The sequence below is a fragment of the Thunnus thynnus genome, chromosome 13 (genome assembly GCF_963924715.1).
Source record: "Thunnus thynnus chromosome 13, fThuThy2.1, whole genome shotgun sequence".
Classification (NCBI taxonomy): Eukaryota; Metazoa; Chordata; class Actinopteri; order Scombriformes; family Scombridae; genus Thunnus; species Thunnus thynnus.
The window spans coordinates 26,716,119-26,724,368 of NC_089529.1; positions in this window are offsets into that span (position 1 = coordinate 26,716,119).

An 8,250-nucleotide genomic window follows, 5' to 3' on the forward strand; every position below is an offset into this window, starting at 1 on the left:
TTTTGGTGTCTGTGTGTGTTGTTTCTTATACTTGGGTGATGCCCCTATTCAGAGTCCAGTGGCAGGATAAACAGCAGTTCATCGATGGTATGGAAGAGGTCAAAAGTCAAATGATCATGTAATAAAGTCCTGAGAAAATGACAATGCAGAGGAGATTGAAAGAGAGTTTCCAATGAGAAAGAAATACGGTTCTTAGGAAGAAAAGAGGTAGAATTTCATATCAGTGACGATAATTGCAGATTTGTTAAAAATGAAATTAAAAAACATTAGACAAGAGAATACTTTTCTCATGTCCATAGTCACAATTTTTAAATTACAATGTGAAATTACAGGCCAGTATCCTATGGAGGATAATTTCAAAGTTGAAAAATGTTCTTTTTGTGTTATCTGTAAGAAAACATTTATAAAGACTGGCTCTGCGATGCCGTACTATGACTGTCACCATCTAATATTTGCTAATAATATTATAAGAAATAAGAAATAAACACAAAGTACAGCTCAGGCTGATGGGAATGTCATTAGTTTTTCAGGATTTAGTCATTCACCAAAGTAATGTTGAAATTTTTGTGGTCAAAAATAAAAAAAAATCCAAATAATCTGAAACGGTAAAAACCGAACATAAACACACTTTTACAAACTTTAATTTGAAGAAATGTTCTCCTCTTTTAAGACTTATTATTTATACCAAATATGTGTGACTGTATTACAGGGAAATGTAAATAATATTAAACCTATATTTTCTTCTTTGATTAAATGGTGCAAACATTAATAGATCACACATGCATCATATATTTAATGAAGTATGTGTAATGCAATATAATGTATATTTGTATATATTTTGTTGTTCTGGAACAAACAGATTATATAATGTTGTCCAACAGTGTGCAAAAAAAATCCACCGAACTGTGAAACTCCTTAAGAGGAATTTAACTGATAATACTGGGAGCACTAAAGGTCAAGTTATTTTATTATTTATATTGTAATGATGACTGTCATAGGCTGACACATGAATATTTTACTTTTTATTACACCACTGATAAATAAAGTCAGTGTGGTGCGACATGACACACTTGTATGTTGACCTGTCCGCCACAAGAGGGCGCATTGTAACAGAGAATGGGAGGAAAAGTGAAGGAATCCCATCAGGGAGGAGAAAGAGACACAACATCCATCTCAAGTAGAAGAAACTGTCAGCAGAGGAAATGTTACAGGTGTAAACATGTAAGTAGTAACTGAATCATTTAAAATGTGGGTTACTCCCTTTAAAATGTTCTGACCTCATGTTTTAAAAAAGAAAAGTTTAGAGAGGATCCTTCATTTGAAATCCAAACAGAAGAAGACTGAAATCAAACTCAGTTAATAAATGAAAACCTCACTGACTAAAGCATGAACCAAGTAATAAAAACCTTTTCTTTGTGTGTGTGTGTGCATGTGTGTGTGTGTGTGTGTGTGTGTGTGTGTGCGTGTGTGTGTGTGTTGGCTCTGGATGTAACTCTCTCTGCTTTTGCCGTTTCCTCTAAATAGGTTTATTGGCCTCATGCAGTCATGATCAGGCCAATCATTAACATACAGCGACAGCCGTTTGATTCATGCAGATGCAGATGGAGACAGACAGACGCTATATAAATGCAATAAAGAACAAAACTTTGCTACTTTATGTGATTTGGCAGTCTGCAGAACAACGCTCAATCAGGACAGGAAGGGACTTGCACACTGCCGAGCTCAGCTGCTGTGGCCTCTTAATCTGATTTACTTATTTTTTAGTTTTTGTGAGTTCCACTGTAATGAATCATAGGCTACCAGCTCGCTGCTGTCCTAACTGCCTGGTTAATTTTGGCCACGAAATCCTGTTTTTGCCTCCCACACAGAGGACCACAGATTTGCAAGAAAGCAGAGTCTCCATTTTATCTTCATGTTTGTTTGTGTGTGATATTTTGTCCCAGTCATTTTAGAATATATTTTAAGAGCAAAGTTCATATGATTTTGTAAGACAGTAAAGGTGCTTGAGGACAGACTGTATGACATGTGGGACAGATATAATTAATGTGTGTTATATCAGCTATATCAGGAACCAAATCTAGGTTTATTACAATAACTGTACTTGTGCAATCGCTAATGATTCTCTTGAACTCCTCCACCACAACATGCAAAGTTTGTGTCTGACGCATTGAGCTTTATAACGAAGTCGCGCCGCACAACGGTTAAGACCAGTTTCCTACCACCTGCGAGGTGTAAACTGCTTCAAACGTTAATGGTGTGCTTTTTGCAGTTTTGAAGCTATCACCAACACAATGCTTCATACATCACTGCTTTGGAATAATTAAACAAGCACGTGTGACATCAGTACTTTGAGTTCTGTTTTTGTTTTTGTTTTTTTTTTGCCTATACTTGTTGACAGTTTGGCTATTTTGCTCCATGAAAATTCATGCAGAGCTATGAGTAGTTCCTGTTTGCACAATATACAGACAACTATCACTGGATTATGATTATGATTATCAGGCAAGATCTGTACTTATGAGAAATGTCTTTTTCCAAGGCGGATTTATGGACTTTTGAGATATCAATATCCCCAGAAAGCGAAAGTCACGTTGAATCTACCGTTTGTACAATGTCTCTGTACTCAGATTTGAGTGACTTATGATTCTGAGTAGCCTGAGTTAGATTTTTGACGCAAATCACTTTAATTAGGCTCTAAAGGCTAATGAGGGGAATCTATAGGCTGCTTTTAGATACATTTTCATTTTCATTTCTTTTGGAAACTCACTTTCCAGTTGGCTGTCTGATAGGCGTATGCCCTATTCCAATACATGTTATCAGTCGGAATTTATCCACAGGTCAATTACCTTGGCAAAAACCGTGATCATGGATGATAAGATTTCCTGGAGGCTGTGTACACTTCTGTGAACTTAAACGTGTTTGACTGAATGCAGCCATTGTAGACAAACAGACAGACAGGCAGACAAACAGGCAGGTGGGCAGGCAGGCAGGTGGGCAGGCAGACATCATCATAGCTAAACCCGTTGGAACAAACATCCAACAGAATCTTTACATGCAGAATTCTGCAGATACATCTTACATATGAACAGGAAAACACCAACAAATGCATTCAGAGCAGAATTAGGCAGATACTCAATGACAATAACATTCAAAAGAGAGCACTCAGTTTCTTTTAATCAACTTAAATCCAGCCCCTTAGACACCTTCCATTCCAAAGTCTTCCAAACCTAAGAGCTGAGCCCAGAGAAGAGTCCCCCCATGTAACTTGGTGCTGGGACTAACTGCCCCGTCTCAGAAGCAGTCTGACCAGTCTCACACCAACACTGCTTTCCAAACAACAATCAGAATAAACTAAACTATAACGCAATGCAAAAAAACACCCCAAACTATTTGGAACATTAGAAAAAAGAAACTAGATTAGAATATTATCTGGCCCTAAAAAGAGTTTATCTCTCTACTGTCAGAGATAGAAAATATAGAAATACAGGCTCAGTGACCACAAACTGGCCATTGAAAAGGGACGACACAAAAAATCATGGTAACCAAAAGAAAAACAGAATATGTGGTCACTGTTTCGACAGTTGAGGTTGAGACAGAGATGCACCATTCCTCCTACAATGTAAAACAGCGAAATAAGGAACATTTACTTAAACAACTCTATAATTTCAGATTTCAAAGAGCTCAATGACCTCTCAAAATTAAAAATACTCCTAGGAGAAGGAGACAGACCATATCCTGCTGCCCAATATGTACCAACATGCCATAACCTGAGGGCAGTGAATGACCTAGACACACAGATACACACACACATGTACATGCATAGGATAAACTGCATATACATATATATAATTAATATATATCAATCTTAATGTTGTGTTAATGTTATTTTGTTTCATTGATTCTTGATAGTTTGGCAGTATTGTTGTAGTGACATGCATGCCAATAAAGCAAATTTGAATTTGACAGACAGAGGACTGCTTGTATGAGGCTTTTGACCTGCCTGTTCAATACAATTGCTTTAGATAGATTGTTTTTACATCATAATACAATATACACTTTATGGGTTTGGTGGGACTTGTCTGAGCAGCTCTTTGCTAAACCGTAAAGCCAGGCGAATACTACAGCTGATCCCTGAATGTCTGAGTGAGTGACAAGTCACAGTCTACAGGCTCAATGGGTTGTTTTGACAGATATGTTGGCTGCTTTCCCTTTTCCATCCTCTCACATTTCGTGTGGGCATGGCACGATGTGCTGGCAGCTTTTGTCTGCAATACTGTGTCAAAAATGTAAGCGGTTAAAACAACGCCTGTATACAATGATACTGGTCCAGCCACGTTGACAAAAGATGTTGAAACGGTTCATGTGAGGTTTTGCAATCAAAAGGATCCTCACCTGCACTTTGATAGACATGATTGTGAGATATTGTTGCCCTAATTCTATGTTTACAGTTACTTTTAAAGTTGCCAACATACCTCTGCTAAAGTTTAGCAAGCGAAAATGATTGAATGATGAGATTTCTTGCAGATGATGGATGACGCGATCCAGGGAATTTCATTCCAAACGTGTCAAGTGATGTTCTCTGGCTTATGTCTTAACAAGTCATTCATTTCTGTACCTTGTGAATTCTCTGTTAAGTCTGACATCCTGGTACGAGTTTAACAATGCACAAGAGATCTTTCTAATATCAGTTAAAGACAGTTTCCAAAAAATATAAAGATGATTGAAAACATTCTAATAGGTTGAAACTGTCACTTTGCTGCACGCTCTGTCCACATCCACAAAAGTGATGTGATAAAAGCTGGGAAAACTTGAAGTTGGATCATTTGATTTGTAGATCAATAAATCAGGCAACTCTCTAATTTAATCTAATGGTCTAACTGTAGATACTAAAAAGTTATTTTCAATGTAAACACAACTCACTGTGGACTCATGACTTCAAACATGGATACCAACAGCTCTAAAAAGATGCAGCTGACATCTTTGGTCAACTTCAAGTGTTTTTAACATAGATGTTGCAGACTTTCTCATCAACAATTTGAGTGATACATTGCACACTGAAGCCTATGTTCTTCAGTGTGAGTTCCTCAGAGAGATATTTAAGAGAGGATTGCAGGCAGCGCTACAGAATCAGTCAGACAAGTTTTAACAGGCGTTTTACTGCTATGGCTGTGGAATGAGCTGCAAGCCGTGCAGCCAGCCTCACCAGGCCCCCAGGTGAACGCTCACAACGAGACAGCGGCCAAAGAAAATGTACCTGAACAGAAAATGGAAAAGCAACTGATGGTAGATAAACAGGTGAGTCATCTGAGTACCTGGAGTGAACAGTCTGTGGCATTTCTGTTGCCAGGTTCAGTGCATGTTAACATCTGGGAACATCAGGACAGGTTGCACATTTATACTTAAAAAAAAATTATAGGACATGATAGGACTTCTTATTGGAATGATCCACCACAAAATTAGACAATTATCTCTTGCTGAAGCTCTATTAAAGTTTTATTGGCAATCACCAAACATAAAGCATTCCATCCAACCCTTATCTTAAACTGCAGAAAAACCTGGATAAAACTTTTCTACACAAAAACATAGTCAGTTCATCACCCTCTGTGTCCAAACAAGACTAGGAATTCAAAGCAGTGCTAGCGGCTCTATGAAGCTGAACAGTAGTGCTTTGAGCTAAATGCTAACATTACCATGCTAACATGCTCGAATTATAGTTAGTTATAGTAGCTGACAGGAATGTCATCACTTTAGCTGGTATTGGACGAAGTAAAAGTTTGACCTGATTATGGTCAAGGGATTCACCAAAATTATTGCAGTTCATCCTGAAGGGGTCATGAATGTCTACACCAAATTTAATGGCAATCCATCCAATAGTTGTTGAGCCATTTCACTCAAAATCAGAAATGTAAATGTTATGGAGGCACCATGGAGGAAGAGTAAAGGGATCAGGATACTGTTATCTGGGAACCATGACTGGCTGTACAAAATTTTTTGCCAATTCATCAAGTAGATGTTGGGATATTCTTTTTATATCTATCTTTTATACATATTTTCCTCATAATTATGCCTGACATACAGCATTTGGAAACTCTGGGACCTTGAGTATAATAAGAAAATTGTGGGGTTGAACAATGCAGCACAACATGTATTTATAGTGGTGGACAATCCCTGGGTTTAGCAGGATAAAGGAGGTTAAACGATGTGGAAAACACAGATATGGAACTACTATGTTCTGATGCAGTAGATGTTACCAATTTTTCTGTCAGTCTTGTTCATGAAATACTGTAAAGATCACCTCGGGAAAAAAACACATTTAGCTGCACACACTGTAGATTGGTATTGTATTAACTGTAGGTAATACACCCTTGCACACACACAGAGTACATTACGTGTTAACAAAAAGGGCGTTGTCCCAGATGATGAGGCAAATCTCTGAGGCTCCCTACTGAAAGCATCTTGGCACAAACATAATGATTACTTTGCCTTCCGGCAAAATGCAGCGGTGACTCCCTCTCTGCCTTTAAACTGTTTTATTCTTCTTGCTTAATTGTTGACTTTTTTTCTGTCAAACTGGCAGGTTTCTTTTGTGTCACGTAGCCACGGCAGAGCTGCCCGACGGGGTTACCTTTCACCTGCCACGTCACGCAAAGACAATCAGGTATCTCAAACCTGCAGAGTATAATGGAGGAGTCAATGCAGGGAAATGATTAACCCTGTTTCTTCTCTGTTTCTGTCAAAAACTGTCAATAACCTCTTATTAATATTTTACCAAATCTTGTATCTCCTCATAGACAGGATGTTATCAGCATCTTGCAAAAAATGTCATTAACAAATGTTTTTTAAAGCCAAGATTTATGATTCATATGGCCAATGGTGAATGGACTGTGCTTATATAGCGCCTTTCTAGTCTTCTGACCACTCAAAGTGCTTTACCACACATCAACATTCACCCATTCACACACACATTCATGCACTGATGGCTGAAACTGCCATGCAAGGTGCCAACCTGCTCATCAGGATCTAATCTAATCTAATGCACATTCACACACTCACACACTGTTGGGGGCTCAGTATCTTTGGGGGTTCAGTATCTTGCTCAAGGACACTTCAACATGCAGACCCGAGGAGCCGGGGATCAAACCGCTGATCTTCTACCTGCTCTACCTCCTGAGCCACAGCCGCTCATATCAAACTTGCCAGCTGAACTCGGCACTGATGCCAGCTATTCCAAAAATTGTAGCATATGTTCACACAAACAGTTTGTTTCTTCGGTCTGAACTGTACACATCAAGTTTATTTTTAACACATTTTTGCATGTAGTTCATTTAGATTCACAACCGCTCAAATACAAGCAGCGTATGGCCTCCAGTAGCTTGATCACTGGTCAAAGCTTTGGGATGTCATTTTTCAGAGTAGGTTCAGTGAGAGACACATGTCAAGGAATTGACAGTTTATAGTATAGTTACAATTAGATTTGATGGAGCTCTCAAAGAGTCTGAGCAGCAACACAGATTTTGCTGGCAGAATTGATCCCCCTTAATAAACATACATGAACATTAAATCTCAGTTAAATCAACAATATCAAAAGCTTTGCATGTGGCATAACAGCAAAGTAATAGTGAGAAGCGTCAGGTTATAAATGCTGCCTTGTACACCTGTCTGATTGTAAGATGTGCATGCATTGGCCCCTCAGTTCAGTCTCTGTCTGAAACAGGCTGTTTAAGCCCCTGTCTCTTTAAGGCCTCCCTCCCTTGGTTAACTTCAAGAAGCTGCCCCTAACCCTAACCTTCAGCAGCCTGCTCGAGAGGCTACGTAAACAAACAATAGCAGGATTTAACTTCTTTTTCTTGTTCTTTACTCAAAATGTCAACTTATGAAATACATCCGTACATGTTTGAGTTGAAATGTGATCTGAAATATGCAAGTGGACAACGTGAAGAAACCATGGAACAACCTTAACAACAAGTAAGTAGAGTAGGGAAGTAGAGGTAACCTTGCAAATGAAGTGTTCGGAGCAGGCTGAAGCCCTGGCTTTTGACTTAAAGGCGGACTTTTTACATATGATCACCTCATGTTTTGGAACTTTGACCACATTATTATTATTATCAGAAAATGACAAAAAGCATGTCCCCTTTAGGATCAACTAAAAGAGTAAAAGAGCTTTTTTTTTTAATAGTAAATTTGCAGGCCAGAAAACCAAAACAATGGGCTGAAACACACTAAAACACTGCAGAACTGAGGTGAACTAGTTAG